Below are 15,849 nucleotides of genomic sequence, written 5' to 3' on the forward strand. Positions count from 1 at the left end.
GTCTTCATTAGAAAAAAAGAACAAATGTAAGAAGTCTGTCCTTGTTATTTATGCATCATATATTGCTTGGTTTTTCCGTGTTTGTTTGCTTTCTGCCTTTTGTTTTAGTTCTGCTCTGCTGTTCCCCTAAAGACTTCATGCTGCCATGTTACCGCCGCTGTGTTATTTTCATCGCCTAGTAATGAGAAAGTGTCGTGCCGACACACTTTCTGATTTGAAGACAATGACAATATAAAATTACGGTGTTTCACAGAGGAAAGGAAGCTGTGATGTTTTTTGTTGTTGTTGTAGGTTTTTTTTTTTTTTAAGCTAAGGAAAAGGCTTGAGAAAAATGTTGCCGTGATGTGTTTGAAATGAGTTCCTCTTTGATCCTTTAATGTTCTGGTGCTCTGACTCACTCAGAGAGGTCGACATGGGACAGGTGCCAGTTTCATGACCCAGTAATGGCATGTTGAATCATCTGTGGGTAGGATACGGATGGTAAAGGGAGGAACAGTATGTGTTCTGCTGAGGGGGAATGGCTAACTCCACTACTTTAAGGAGTAACCTACTTAAAATAGTAAAGTTAAAAATAGCGGAGTCTTCTTTTACACTTGATTGAAACATATAACTGACACTCTGCATGAGTAGTGGGGTACAAGCATGCAAATGACACATTAATTGATGATCCAATGAAGAGCTGTTGGGGCTGAATAGTTAAAGAGTCTAATTATCTCTTTAGAATCCAAGAGGACATTTGATAATTGGGATATATTGCCGTTATTACAATGGAGTGGTGGCTGCAGTTTTTTATCTTGAGAGTGTGAGTCTTTGGTGTGTATCAGATCTTAGGCCTGAGGCTTTTTTCTCACCTTCATTCCCTTCATGAAAACACTCAAGGCATAGTCTACCTCAATATCCAAAATAATTACTCTCATATTGGATTGGATTTTGCACCTTGTGATTTTTGGCCACTGCCAACATTTAGTGCATCCCATCTTGAACCTACAGTTTTTATTTTTTTTATTAGCTGTCATCACGTTTCTCTAACCAAGTGTTATCATTGCTTTACCGTAACCACAGTAAGTTCATTTGCTTTATCCATGATCTTTCCCAATTATTAACCATTCCTTAAATGCCATTAGCAGAAAGAAAGTGTGAATGTGAGATTACTCAGAACCTTTAGAAGCTTTTGTACAACGGGTCAGTAGAGTTTGAAATTGTTGGTGTCATTTAAAGGTCTATGTCCCAATTTTTTACTCTCAAATCCATTGTTTTCAGTGTAGACATGCAGAAGGTGTGGTCAAAAGTGTGACAGTAGCTATGTTTCCATCCAAAAGTGATTTGAATCATTGGGAAATGTGCATTTAAAGAAATATGAATCCTGTGTGTTTCCATTGAATGTACGGACTTTGGTGAAAACTGCGAAGTCGTGCGAGTTTTCCGCAGAACCAGAAACAAAACAAGTCTTGCATTCTTCTTCTTCTACGCTCTCTAGCGGTTGGCAACCAGCTTGTAAATGTATTACCGCCTTCCCGACCCGGAGTGTGGATATCACCATGGAGAGAGGTGCACTACGTCAGACTTAATTCGAACATAACTGTTTCCATCCCCCGTTTTGCGAATCAACATTTTTTCGAATCAACCAAAACCCAGTTAAAGCAAGCATATCTTAGTTTGTGCGAAACAGGGGATTTTAATTCGAATTTTGGCATTTACATCATAATTTTCCGATGCAATACTTCTAGATGCGCATCTAAACAGGCTGATGGAAACATGGCTAGTGACGCCATCATGGCATCGTTCCTTAGTGCCTATCTTTCATTGTGCAAAGGCAAAGTTTATCTTTTCGAATGCAGCATCATGCACCGCATGTCATGTGACGAGGAACAACCAATCACAGCTGGTAGATATCTTCCTTCTCTTCTATATCAGTCTATATGGGATAAATATATTGATCATTTTAGTGCAGGGCTGCCCAGAACTTTACACATGTCCCACTGACAACATTTTAGGCCTAATAAAAACTAACAAAAAAAAAAAAACACAAAAAAACAATGAAAGTAGAAAAAGATCAGCACTCAGGATTACTGCTAAGTAGGCTATGATACAGTGGTGGTTATGGTCGCTTAGCAACCTCAGACGCAACCTGCCTCTGCGACCCCCGTTTGTTTAGCCTGATGTTTCTGCATTTTGAGTAATGTACAACAAAGAAAGTCATGCTGAACTGGTTCCTGATCCAGTTCCTGTTTGCACCATAACCATGGCTGTACTGATTACAAGCTGGGGTAATGTAATACTAAAGAAAACCTGATGATTGTCAGGCAGCAGCTCAGTGTCTTTTTTTTTTTTTTTCTTTACAAGATTTTTAATTGTTATTATGGGGGTTTTACATTTAAAAAAAAAAAAGAAAACTTCTCAGTTTGACAGATTTATGTGCCTGAGAGAGGAAGGGGTGAAATTCTGGTGCAGAATGTGTTAATTGTGTGCTATCTCTTTCCAAGTCTCTCCTCCAGTTTCAATTCAGTTTTGGAATTCTCACACAGAGGGGAGTAGAAGGAGGAAAAAAAAACCTGATTTAAAGGATACTGTGGTGACTGATGAGAGACGAAGAAAGGCTTTTAAGAGCCAGGGATTGGGAGAGATTGATGAGATCACGGATGAGAGAAATGGAGTGAGAGTCGTGAGTTTTAAAGGTAGCAGCATGCATTAAATTCAGTCAGCGGGAGGCTGTTGTCGGGTGTTTCATCTGGAAACAATGAAGCTGGTCTAAATGAGGCTGCGGGCTGAGGGGAAGCCTCCTGTGATCAATAATGTGTCTGGTTGGTCTGGGCCTGGCAGGGGAGAGATTTAAAGAGAAAAGAGTGCGCCCCTCCACTGGGAGGTGTTTAATCCTCTGAGATGTAGCATCAAAGTCCAAAAGACCATTCTATTAAGCTACGAGACACACTCGCAAAATGTGGAGGCCTAACATGGTTCAGGAAAAGACCTGAAAGACACCGGGATTAGTGTTGAGGAGGAGGCACAGCAGTGTGATTGGACAGGATATTCTCTATTCTCGCCCTTTGCTTTCATTTTGTCCTTTAGAGCTGTTTAAAGTACACTGTGAGATTTCTGGTGAACAAACATGGTTTTCATATTCATTTGGAATTTCTCCCCAAAAGACACCTGGTTTAATTAAAGCTGCGCTAATCATTATTTTTTCGATTAACATTGAATTAAATGATTTTGTGTAATGTGAAAAGAGTCTCTCATGAACCCACAAAGAATTATTATCCAGCTCTGATGCCCTGCTGAGCCTTGTATGCTGGTTTAGCTTGTTGTGGCACATTTACTGTATAGAGTTCAGTCTCACCTCATTCCTGTTTCCAGTTGTAGGAGGCAGCCGTCTCTCAGCAAACAAACTCTGGGAACTCACAGTACGATGAGAGCACTGTTGTTTGAAGAAATAGAGCATTATATTTCTACATGAATTAACATAGGTTAGGTTCATCACACATTCACTCCTCTTGGCGCACTGCTGCCGTACACATGCTGTGTCTTTAACCGGTTGGAAAGCATGAGGTCGGGCATTGGGCACTACTTTTGGGCCTTTTCTGAGCCAGCTTTGAAGAGCGCAGTGGCAGGTTGTGTCTGAGGTTACTAAGCAACCTTAACAAGTACTGTATCATAGCCTGTTTACCTGAAATCCTGAGTGCAGAGCTGATCTTCTTCCAAGCGCTGTTTATAAGTGTGTGGGCCTATCGTCTGTGGGACAGATAAAAAGCTTTTAGCATATTTACCACAAACTGAAATTTATGGAAGAAGGAAAAGGTATCTGTCAGCTGTGATTGGTTGTTCCTCGTCACATGACAGGCCGTGTGCGCTGCTGCGTTCCACAACACTCTGTTTATCTCAGGGCGCAGCCGTCGTGCCCTGAAAAATAGGCACTCGGGAACATGTGCACATGGCGTCACTCTGGTGTTTGAGCACGCCTGCCATGCGTCTACAAAACAATTTGAGGGCGCAGATAAAGCGGCATGTGTATGGCCCCTAGCAGCACTCTGAATTTACCAATGGTCCAGTTTGTGCCAGAGTAGAGCAGTTACCCACAGATCTGTCAAAACCACTCGTAGGAGACTAGCAGGTACCTGCTGGAGCTAAGACAGAAAGGGTGTAAGCCTCAAGTTTACTTAGTATTTCTTTGCAGTAAAAAAAGTACCAGTGCTGTTTTCTGTAAGTGGCAAATGATGTCCAGCCCACTGAATCAGAAGGACTGATGAGGTGATCCTCTCTTTCCTCTGTCCAAAACTCTCATTTCAACCAGCTGACAGTGTGTAACTTACCTAACCAGCTGACTTTGCTAGAAGCTGATTGGTTGCTGAAACTGGTGATGTGTCTTAATTCAGGCGCAGTTGACTTGACAAGCTGAGTCACAGGCGGCACCATCAGCTGGCTTCAGCAGAGCTGAGATGGGTCAGTTCAAACACATTCTCACTGCGATCTCGTCACATATCAACGTCTGGTCATGACTTTCCATGTCCAGTTATGACATGAAAGGTACCCTGGGTGTGTTGGCTGTCAACGTTCTGGGACGCCGTGTCAAGTTCTGCCTGTTACATGCATTGTCATCTTTCAAAATACACTTCAGTTTTCACAGGAAATTTAACGTTTACTTACAGACTCTTTCAAAATAAACAGGGTTTGGTTTTATAATCTTACAAACACCGCTCTCCTGGGTGAAAGTTGGTGTTTGCTGGACCCATCCACCACCCCTCCCTCCCTCCTGCCCACCCTACTTGGACTTTTGCTACCTTAACTCTCGTTCTTGTTCCACCAAGTTTCCACCTGACGTCGCCAAGCATTGTTAAACGAGAACGGCGACCGGCTGCATGTAATGCCGACGTGAAAAGGCGCCTTTTTTCATCAGTGTCCGATGATGCAAGTCACTGCCCAAGCACCGGATTTTGATGACTTCGGCATGTGACAATGCTGCAACTTTTCCCTGCAACCTTCCAAAACGGTTTTGTGTCGTTGTAAATCTTTGGTCTGAACTGAGCTTAAGGATCTACTGTATGTTTTCATCAGTATGTATCTGACGTTACCTTTAAAATGTGTGACATGCTGAAGTGGATGTAGCAGTGGCTGTAGAATCTACCCTGTGAAGACGCAGTAACCCAGTCCACACGGATTATTAGTTTTATCTGACATAATCTGACCCAGGTGACTACAGCTACAACACAATGAAGGAGGTAAAATACTCTGTAGCGCCGGGCTGGACAAACTTGTTTTCTTCTACTCTACACAGTGAGATGGAGAAAAAGAAAAAGGAATGAGAAGCCAAGTGGGTCTCTAAAGAGTTTTACTCTTATCCTCTGATGCTTCACCCTTATTACCTCCCCGCTCCTGCCTCCCAGCACCAGAGGCTGGGACTGGTTTTGGCTCCAGGTTTTTGTTGTACAACACTTGAGGATGAAGTGCTCATATCTGAGGAGTCCTGTGTATTCTCATAATATCTGACCCGGGGCTTTCTTTGTGGGAGAGCATGTTACAACTCACAGAAAAAAAGACTTGTAGCTGTGTTATTTTCCTGTGCCAGGAGAAAGAGGGATTTAGCTCAGGAACTGTACTCTGCTTTTATATTTCTTTATTTTCTCTCAGTCTTCTTCTGCTCCAGTCACAGTCACACACATGCAAATAAACACACACCTCGAAATCCCCAAATCCCGTTTGTGTGACTGTGTTGCTGCCAAGGTACAGCCACCTCCCCTCCCACAGCTGCTTGCCTGAATCAGCCACCGTCATCATTACCTACTGTAACCATACGCTGTGCCACACACACACACAGACACACACAAAGCACACTGATAAACACACATCATCATCCTTGTCTTCCATGTGAGTGGCATGATATTTGCCTCTGCAGCAGGAGCTGGGGCACATCTGACAGCCTCCTCACCCATCCTGCCCCCTCCCCCTGCTCCGCCGCTCCTCAGTGGCTCTATAAGATATTTATAAGCATTTTGATAGTTTTCTTCCACTCTCTATCATCCGAGGTGAACGCTGTCATGTCGCATTACTCCAAGAGACATGCCGCCCCTCTCCTGCTATTCACTGAAGGCACCAGCACACTGGCACGTATCTGTTTAGACCCACATAGGGTTCGTTCTGAATTATTAATCATATTCATGTCATTAACCAGCTCACACAGCCTCCTCAGCCCAGGACCCCTAGCTTGACATGGAATGGAAACAGCAAGGCTCTGATTAGATTCTCAGCAGATGTAGCTCACACCCTCTGCTGCACTGCAAAAAGTTAATTAATTAATTAATTAATTTAAAAACAAAAACAACTCATTACAAATGCAGCTTAAAACAGTGCCAATAATCACTGTTTTAGATACACTGACACATTATGTAAGAGATCACAGCATTCATCACACATTAAGCTTTACATCAGGGTCTTTGTTTGTCCTCTTGGGGTGTATTTATCTTCTGCCTTTAAGACTCTATTCATGGGAACATGTGTAGATAGCCAGCATATCCTCATACAGCCATTCATATGTTATCTTACAAATTAGCATCCCTACCAATCCCAAAAGATTCATGGTTAAGTGTTGGACATTACATGATGCTACAAGATAACATGATGACGTGATATTACGTACGTGCATAGCAATGTTTACGTTTGGTTTCACATAGGACATGAACCCCAGTCTCCGGGGTCAAAGTCTTGTTAGTTAGTTTGACCTGTGCACCACCCCGTCAGGCTGTTCTCATGCGCTGTTCGTAAGTATACTCATAAAAAATAATACACTAACATTTGTTTATAATCGAGGTGATCATTAGCTCGTAACTTGTATAACCTATGTAATCATGAAGATTGGAATCACATGATGAATGCACTGATGGGCGTAAGAAAGAAGTGGAGAGGTAGTAGAAAGAGCAGAAATCAGCATTAGGTGGCAGATGGATCAAACATACACAGGACTTTCCCCCAGGAGACTGGTATTGTGTCCTGTGTGAAACCAAGTATGTTAAAGGGAAATTTCGGTTTATTTCAACCTGTCTCCTATTGTCCTAAATTTGTTTCAAGTGACTAGTGACATAAAAATAATAGTTAGCATGTTAGCCGTTAGCCTAGATACAGCCGTGGCGCATAGTAGCGGCGTCAGACCTGTTAAAATGTAAGTGAACAGGCAACCTTCAAGTGCAAAGTTAGTCCACTAAACAAGCTTTTTTTCCACAAAGACCTCATATCATTAGGATAAATGTCAGAGAACATATAGAAAACAACATGTAAACGTGTTGTCTTACCTTACCGGTGTGCTGCCATGTTTGTTTACCATTTAGCTCTGCTTTCCAAAGCACAGCCGAAATATATCTCGCAAGCTCTAGATAAAGCCCAGCTGGATACTACTCCAGGTGGAGGTGTCTCGTCCTTGGTCACATCCAGACCTTGAAAATAAGGCTGCAACCGGTCCCATTCCTTGCAACAGAGGCATTCCTCTTCTGTGGGCACTGGGGCACAGCATTCACAGGTACACCACCAATCTCCAGAGCTATGCAGCCTTGCAGCAGCCATTCCTCCTCTCTCGTCCTCTACCTGTTGCGCCTCTCTCTCTCTCCTCCTCCGTTCTTCAATTTCACGAAGCTCTTCATCAGTGTATTCTGGCTCAAATAAATAAGGGCGGCCATCAAACTCTGCAAAATCAAATTCCTCCTCCACAAAGTCGACGTCTGGCAAAAAGTCAGCCATTATTCTATAAATCTTTCATAAAATAAATGAATGAACTTTTCAGGCTACTGTCCGGTTCTGCCTTCCAGCTGTTGCTGCTTGTTCTTGCGATATTTCGGCCACGCTTTGGAAAGCAGAGCTACGTTTACATGTCGTTTTCTATATGTTCTCTGACATTTATCCTAACGATATGAGGCGGTCTTTGTGGAAAAAAACTTGTTTAGTGGACTTACTTTGCACTTGAAGGTTGCCCGTTCACTTACGTTTTATCAGGTCTGACACTACTATGCGCCCCGGCTGTATCTAGGCTAACGGCTAACATGCTAACTATTATTTTTATGTCACTAGTCACTTGAAACAAATTTAGGACGATAGGAGACAGGTTGAAATAAACCGAATTCTCCCTTTAACATGTTGTCGCAACTGTACCAGCATTAATTTCGTTGACAAAAACTCTGACGAAAATTTTTCATCAACAACTTCTTTTTCATGACGAAAATGGGACGATGAGGAAGTCTAAAACTAAGGAAATCTGTTTCATTTTCGTTGACAAGACGTAAAAATGTTGGTGATGAACTATTGGGCATTGAAATCTGAAAACAGCCATGCTTGTTGTAATTATCTTCAAATGCCGTATGAGTGTCAGGATGGCAAACTCCAGTAAATAGTCTGCACCAGGATGTTTTGCTGGACAGCAAAAACAGTCACACTGGAGCAGCGTCATCTGTTGGAGTTGTGAGCTGTAATTCAGCACTAAATAAACCGCCTTGTGTGTCTGACTGTGGATGGTGGAAGTATTGATTTGTGGAGGTGGCTGTTAGCAGTTAGCTCCGCGTGTTAGCCACTGAAGGGCAGCGGAGCAAGCAGCCACTGGTTGCCGGACATCACAGCTGATCTCCACGGGACTTGGCTCAGTTGGGAACTCGAGAAGGTTTCTGGGTTGATGGTGTTTGACAGGCAGGTAGGAGGCTCAGTTATCTGTGAGTGTTGCTGTGTCAAAGTTTTTGAGACGAGAAATAGAGAGAAGTTGAGCTTTTCAAATGATCAGTGAGTGATGCTGAATTACTGCGGACACCACAGTTGGTGGTTAACTGTTATTTGAGTGATGTCACCATACATCACCAACTCCTGGAATGCAGTATATTCCTGTACCAAAATCTTAAAGTAACACCCATCAGTAACTGTCTTGCCAGTAAACCCTGCAGTTCATATGAAACTGGCAAAAGAAAGGAGGAAGAACTACAGTTTGATGTTTGAAGGAGAGATGATGGAAACACGGACTGTAAACTCTGCAGAGAAATGTGGAGAAGAGAACAGAAAGAATTTAACAAGAGCGATGTGAACTTCAGGTGAACTGTAGCTACGAATTGAAATTGATGCACTTTATAAAAAAAGTCACTCCTTAGTTTTTGATTCGAGGTAGATTAAAAAGATTTTCTCATGTGAGAAGATGTGAACCAGCAAACTGTTAAAAACAACAAAACAACACAAGAGTTCTCAACTGTAAGTTTGTTTGCTGATGTTAACACTTGTGCGCCGTGAGTTCATTAGTCCAACTGCTCATGTGCGAACGAAACCGCATGCAGTGAGCTTGCTGCTTTTCCCCTGTTCCTGTGACTCTCCCACACACAGAGGCACACACACACACTCACACACACGGGGCTGGTGCAGATAGAAAATGGGTTTTGCCAGTGACAATAAGAGATGAATGGAGAAGTGCTCAGAGTAAATGAGGTGATTTCCATGATGAAATAGAGCGATAAAAAGGCGGAGAGATCGCTTTTCCTCTCCCCCTCTCTCTCTCTCCACCTCTCCTCCGCTTTGTTGGCCGCCCATTCATCATGACATCATAGTGATGGAGAGAACACACACCCAGACACACACACACACACACACACACACACACACTAGATGAAGTGGAAACAGACGGCTGAACTGAAATCATCCAGAGAAAAGCAGGTTGAAGTTCTGTGCTCAAATCTCCCTGATACTGTATCCCACCCGTAGGTGACCTTGAAGTGAAGAGGGTGATGTCACTCTGGAGTGTCGAGCAGCAACCTGGTGCGTCGGCCTGCATGGATAAGAGTCAGCTCTGATCTCCGGAGGATTGAAATAAGCCAGCAAGGAATTATTTAGTGGACAAAGGCAGGAGCAAGGGCAAAGCCTGGAGTACTGATGTAAATTTACAGTACCTGTATGAAAGTCATCTTTGGCCTGCTGGGTGAGAGGCTAAAGGACTTCAGTGTCAGGTGGTTCACTGGTCTCTCTAACACAGATATATATCTATCTAGCTACTATCATGTTGGCAGTAAATGCAGCTGTGTACTAGCCTGACATTGCCAGACCAAGTTGGAAATGTGAGTTACTCTGGAACCTCTCAGTTCATTTTCAATTGGGATGTAATCAAAGGCTGTGGACCAAATTGCCTCTGGGCGCAATAGGTTCGACCTACAAACAGTCAGAGCGACAACACGTGACGTAGCGCTGAAAGTGACAAATGTAAACAGACGACAGCATCTTGTAGCATCAATATGTCTGATGACGACAGATGTTTTTGCTATGAGAATTTGAGAATAGTGCTTCAACAGAAAGTTCCACATCAGCGTCAGACATCTTGTTTTGTTTTAAAAAATGACTCAACAACGCTCTTCATTAATAAGCTAGGTTTATGCTCGCCATAGTGTCCCTGGTACGAGGGTGCACAAGCCAAAAATGATGTCCTCACATATTTTGTTTATAACGCAAAGGCTCTGGAAGTTGTCAGTCATTGTGTCAAACCCACCCCATATTGGATAAATGATTGCTATTGCGGCTTCCAAATAAGTTCAAAAATAGCCGACCACAGACGCCATAACGGGAGATGTGATGAACTCATTGTCTTTGGTTTAGTTTAACTCACTGTTTGATGATCCAGGTGCTTCAGTTGGTTCTAGAGTTGACTGAATTGCTGGATGCATGTCAAGTTGCAACAACATTCCCCACATAAACAGGCTTTTCCAAAACAAAGTTCAGATCAAGGGGTCTTCATCAAACTATAAAACCAAGATTAACCAAACACTGAGTGGTTAAAGACTGTAACCCTGTGGCGTCTTCCATGCTCCACACTCACTTCAGCACACCTGCCTTTAATAAAAGGTTCCCGAGATGCCAGGTTAGGTGGTCCATTCGAGTGACTCAAAAAATAACAGGAAGCAAGGACTTTCTAAGAATGGCTCTAACAGTTGCAATAGGTCTTACCCATGCAGGTTGGTTGGAAATCTGCCTCAGGACTGTCGCAACCGGACAGGCAAACTAGGCAATTGCCTAAGGCCCCGAGCTGGAAGGGGCCCCCAGAGACGGCTGACATTGGTCCATATCAATGACAATATGATGGAACCCCTATAGACACTGCAACAACGACAACATGTTGGAATCCCCCCTAATGGGGCCCCCTACTAGCTGCTGCTTGCAAGTGGCTAAGTAGGGTGACCAGACGTCCCGCACTGTGCGGGACTGCACAGCATTTCTGTCTCTTTTCACGCGTCACGTAAATTGAGACCATGTCCCGCATGATTGGTTGCCACCCGCACTAGCATTGTTGGAGTACCGTAGTACTACGGTACCTCACGGTACCACTACTGTGGGATAAGTTCAAAGTCCAATCGCAAGAGGGTGAGTGTCCATGCGCTGTCCAATAACGGCGCGTGCTGGCCACCTGGCACTCAATATGCTGCTGCAGTGGTTTGTTTTCCAGTGACATTTCAGGTATTAGCTGAGCTATTGAGTGTAAAGTTATTATTTATTTATTTAGTTATTTATTTTTACTTGTAGGTTAGATTTGTTTATATATGCTACAGTGATTTGTTTTCCACAGAGCTCTATGGTGCAAACATTTTACTCGCATTTGCGACTAAAAATAGTTTTGCGCGAGCAAAACAAATCATTCAGGAGCACGCTGTGCGAGTACAGATTTCAACCAGCAGCAGAAACTAACGGTGAATCCTGCCAGTTGTGGGTTGAACAGGGGTCACAGACGCCGTATTCCTGTCAAATACGATGCAAGATGGGCTTACCGGCGACGGAGAAGTCCGGCTCCAGGTCCAATAATTTCCTCTTTGTTGATTTCATGACTGCCCAGAAATACCCGAACAGCTGAGCCGTGGCGGCACACAGGTATGTGACGTGTCAGAGGAGAAACGAGCCATTCACATTTCTCTCTTTGTGGCAGGTAACGGCCCACAAACCTCACCGCACTTTAGGGACTGTTCTTTACTTGTCAGGGGAGGAGGATGGCTGGTTGATTTTTATTTCATTTATTTATTTTATTTTGATCCCCCCTATGTTAATCACTTATTTATCCAAAGTGCCTCTTGCCTGGGGCCCCCAGAGTGTCTTGAAACAGCCCTGATCTGCCTGAACAGGTTCGGGACTAAATGCATCTACCAGAGCAAATAAAACATGAGCTGGCATGTTTGTCTGGTTCTCAGGATAGCTGTTTACTTCTGTTGCCCAGAAACAAGATTGACACCCTGAAAAAGAGCATCAGGGATGATGTTTTTTTTCTATTCTTTTGTTTTTTTTTATTTTGTTAGCATTTCCCTGGCTCCCTCATCAGAAGGCCAATGGGATTTATGACACACATTTTGTTTAGCAAGATAATCTTTACAATTGAACACCAATTTTATGATTTTTGAAGCGTCAATGCAGTCGCTAGCAGTAAAAAGTTTATGTTAGGCTATAAACAAACTACTCCATGGTGGCATGACTTCATTGTCGCCACCACATAAAGACTGTAAAACCGTGTTGAGCATGATGACGTTCTGTAGTCTCATGTAGAAACTTGTTAGCAACCTTTTTTTTTAAGACACGTGGGACATTTACTGAGAGATTTTATGTTGAAGAACAGAACGTGAAAATCACTTCAGCCAGTGTTAACAACAGACCTTATTTGAGGCATCTAACCAAAAACGTGGGGTGAACTAGGGAACCATGGGTGTTAAAATGCTAACTCATTTCCAGGTATTAAGACTCATTCCTGGAGCACTCCATTCACGTATGCAGTGAATAAGGAGGACAGTGTTCAGCCAGGTGGACTCATGATTACAGCTGAAGGGAGTACGACCCCCAATGTGGACTGCAGATAACTTATACATGAGAGCCGTTCTTCCACTCTCCTCCCAGGAAAAACAGTGTTTGCATTAGTGGATCTGTGAGACATTTTATCCTCCTTGTGTATATGGACTGAAATTCCAGTGTGCACCCACAGCATAATTTTTCTTTACCATCATCGCACGTTGATCAGTATTAGCGCTCTGGGAGCACTATACAGTACACGTTGGAGTCCGATGCATAGCTGGCATTTGATGAAAGTTTCATGAGTAAGAGTATGCTGGTAGCAGTTGTGGAAACTGAAGGATGGTAGAAGGTGTCTGAAGAAACAAGTTGCTCGAGGGGATACCAGAGACTTTAGTCATTTAAACTGCAAGTCTTTTTCTCTGACAAGCAACACTGGCTGTGATTAGAAGCGTTTGGCAGGTTTGTGGTGATGGATGTCATAACGCTGTCCCACTCTTTCTCTGATCAAGCACAACTTGGGGAAGAGATACCGGTGTCATGCACACGTTTTTAATTTAACAGCCTGTGTTTTACCTGCAGGTTATTTGCCCCAAAGGGATCATTTATATGAATTTTTAACAGCGGAGTGATGTGATACCCCTCTCTCCAGCTGTGCTGCGTGTTGACTAACATCATGTTCAGCCTACAGAGTTACGCCTCTCCTTCAGGTGTCTGGCTGAAGACAGATCAATCTCTAGAGAGACTTTAATTGGAATGAGAACGTCTGGGTTCGGTTACAGAAGTAAAAAAACAGAAATTTCTCAAGATGAGGATCAGGAATTCTTTGTTAATGTTATTTTTGCTATTTGTCACTACATTTACCACAAGCCAAAGATCTTAGGAGGTTAAATGTCACCAGCTCAATAAACTAAGGAAAGTCGAGTAGTGACCTGTGTGAATGCACCATGAAAGCTGAAAAGTGCAGATGTTTTACAGCAAAGATTACGGCTATAAAGATGGATAGATGACCGTAGAAGAGCATGCAAGTGGATGGATGAGCAAAAAGATACAGTCACTGGGAAAGCTCAACAAACTTCAACTAGAGAAAACAAAAGCAAATGAGCAAAACATCTCCATGATTTTAAAATGACAAAACACAGTTACCACTTTGACAACACATATGCAGCATGAAGATACATGCCGTAAAAACAGATGTCAAACACAACAATGGAAATAAGTTACAGCACAATACAGGTTCTCAGGGGAAACTAAAAACTGGAATTAATGTTAAAGTAATTAGTAAAAAGTCAACGTTTTTTTATTTATTTATAATTTAATTCACAAGGAAAATCCTCATTGAGATTAAAACTCTCCTTTACAAGAGTGTCCTGGCCAAGAGAGGCAGCAGCACTTTAAACAAAGTCATAGATGGGCAGTTGCACTCTAAAAAAAAAGAAACCACTGGTTCAACTTTAAAATGTTAAGGTCACAATTTGCATGCATCTCTCCAAGTAGCTCCAATGCTGTTTTTTATAGTCTGACAAACTTAATAAGTTTAGTACAATCAACATGATTTGCTTTGACCTTGAAAACTTAATCGAGTTGAACCAACTTAATATTCATCCAAAAGTTTTGGTGATATTTAGGGGTAAAATTATTTTGACCTTTTTTAAGCTTGTTATTTTAATTCAGTGCCACTAAAAAAAATTAAAAATGTTAATTTTGACCAACTCCTCAAACATAGTTTTTTACAATTTAAAATCACAGTATACCAAGAAATAATTTTATCATGGATCACATGGAGGAAAGTAGGTAGTCAAAGCATCTATGACAAGACAACAGCATGTTAAAATCATGGCTAACGTTACATAACCCATTGGTTTGTGGACTCCTGTGTTGAGGTCTCAAGTTTGGCATTTCGTCTGTCGCCATCTGGGTTTTTGGAGCCAGAGAACATATTTGGGTGGGAGGGTGGAACTGTGGAGGAGTGAGGAGAGGATGTGACTGAGAAGCCAAAGACACTGTCGATGGATATCCTGTCACTCAAAGCGGCACGTCTTTAATTATGTCTCCAGCCTTGATAAAATGTAAATGGGTGACAGTTGTCATGAAGGAGGAAATTACTTCTACAGAGATCAAAACCTTTTTTGTACCAGGCTGTAAACATGTTTATTTCTGCTGTCAAGTTGGACATTTTAACTTGGGGGGGGGGGGTCACTGAGAGACTGCATTGACTTGCAGAAGCTGGTGGCACAGCAGCCAGCCCATACGTGACATCAGGACTCTGGCTCTTTATTACAAAGACAGAGTTAATCCTGCCCTCGGTGAAATTATAGAGCTAAATGGAGGTTAATAGTGGGAATTAAAATTTTAAGCTCAAAATTAATCTAATAGTTAATGAGTTGAATGGTACTTTAGTTAATCTCGGCATCTCGGGGAGTACTGTAAAGGGTCAACTCTGCTGCTGCTGCTGCTGCTGCTGCTGAGGCTCCTCTGGGCTTTTTTTTTTTTTCTCTCCATCTCTCCCTCTGTCCCTCTGTCTCTCCCCTCCCCCGCTGTCCATACAGCGACAGAAACTTCCTTCCCTTAATATTGAAAGAGAGTTGTCACCTCCTATCATTAATCTCTGTCTCCCCCCCTGAGCTCGGTGCCCTTGTGGAAAGGTCTCACACATGCAAACACACATTCTTGTGCGCGCACACACACACACACACACACACACACACACACACACGTACACATACACACACATGCACTTTTTCATACACTTCCCTGCCACTCTCTCGCTCCCAGGTAAAGTCCTACAGGGTACAACTTGTGGAACATGAAAAAAAGATGAGCGAAATGGCTGACCTGGCGCTCAGCTGAGTGCAGCCACCCCGCATCGCCCTGCCCTGCCCAGAGACAACCCCTCCCGTTGGGGGCGTCAGGAGTTCAATGCTGAGGCTAAGGACAGAGGACAGGAAAGGACTGGAGCAGCTAAAAGAACAGAGATTACAGCCTAAGAGTCAGAGAAACAAGCTGCGGAACAAAAGCGGGAAAACACTGAATTTAACAATTCATAATATACACAAAAAATGACATCATCAGTGTATCTTAATCTCATGAACCCTGAATTTA

General features: G+C 42.8%; 1 protein-coding gene across 1 annotated transcript in view; it reads left to right on the plus strand.

The window, feature by feature from the left end:
• The window catches only part of LOC117259899 (protein kinase C-binding protein NELL1-like), a 465,849-nt gene that overhangs the window by 267,286 nt on the left and 182,714 nt on the right, over nucleotides 1-15,849 (plus strand). The gene's annotated exons all lie outside the window — the stretch shown is intronic.

Source organism: Epinephelus lanceolatus, chromosome 2 (assembly GCF_041903045.1).
Source record: "Epinephelus lanceolatus isolate andai-2023 chromosome 2, ASM4190304v1, whole genome shotgun sequence".
In the NCBI taxonomy this organism is placed as follows: domain Eukaryota; kingdom Metazoa; phylum Chordata; class Actinopteri; order Perciformes; family Serranidae; genus Epinephelus; species Epinephelus lanceolatus.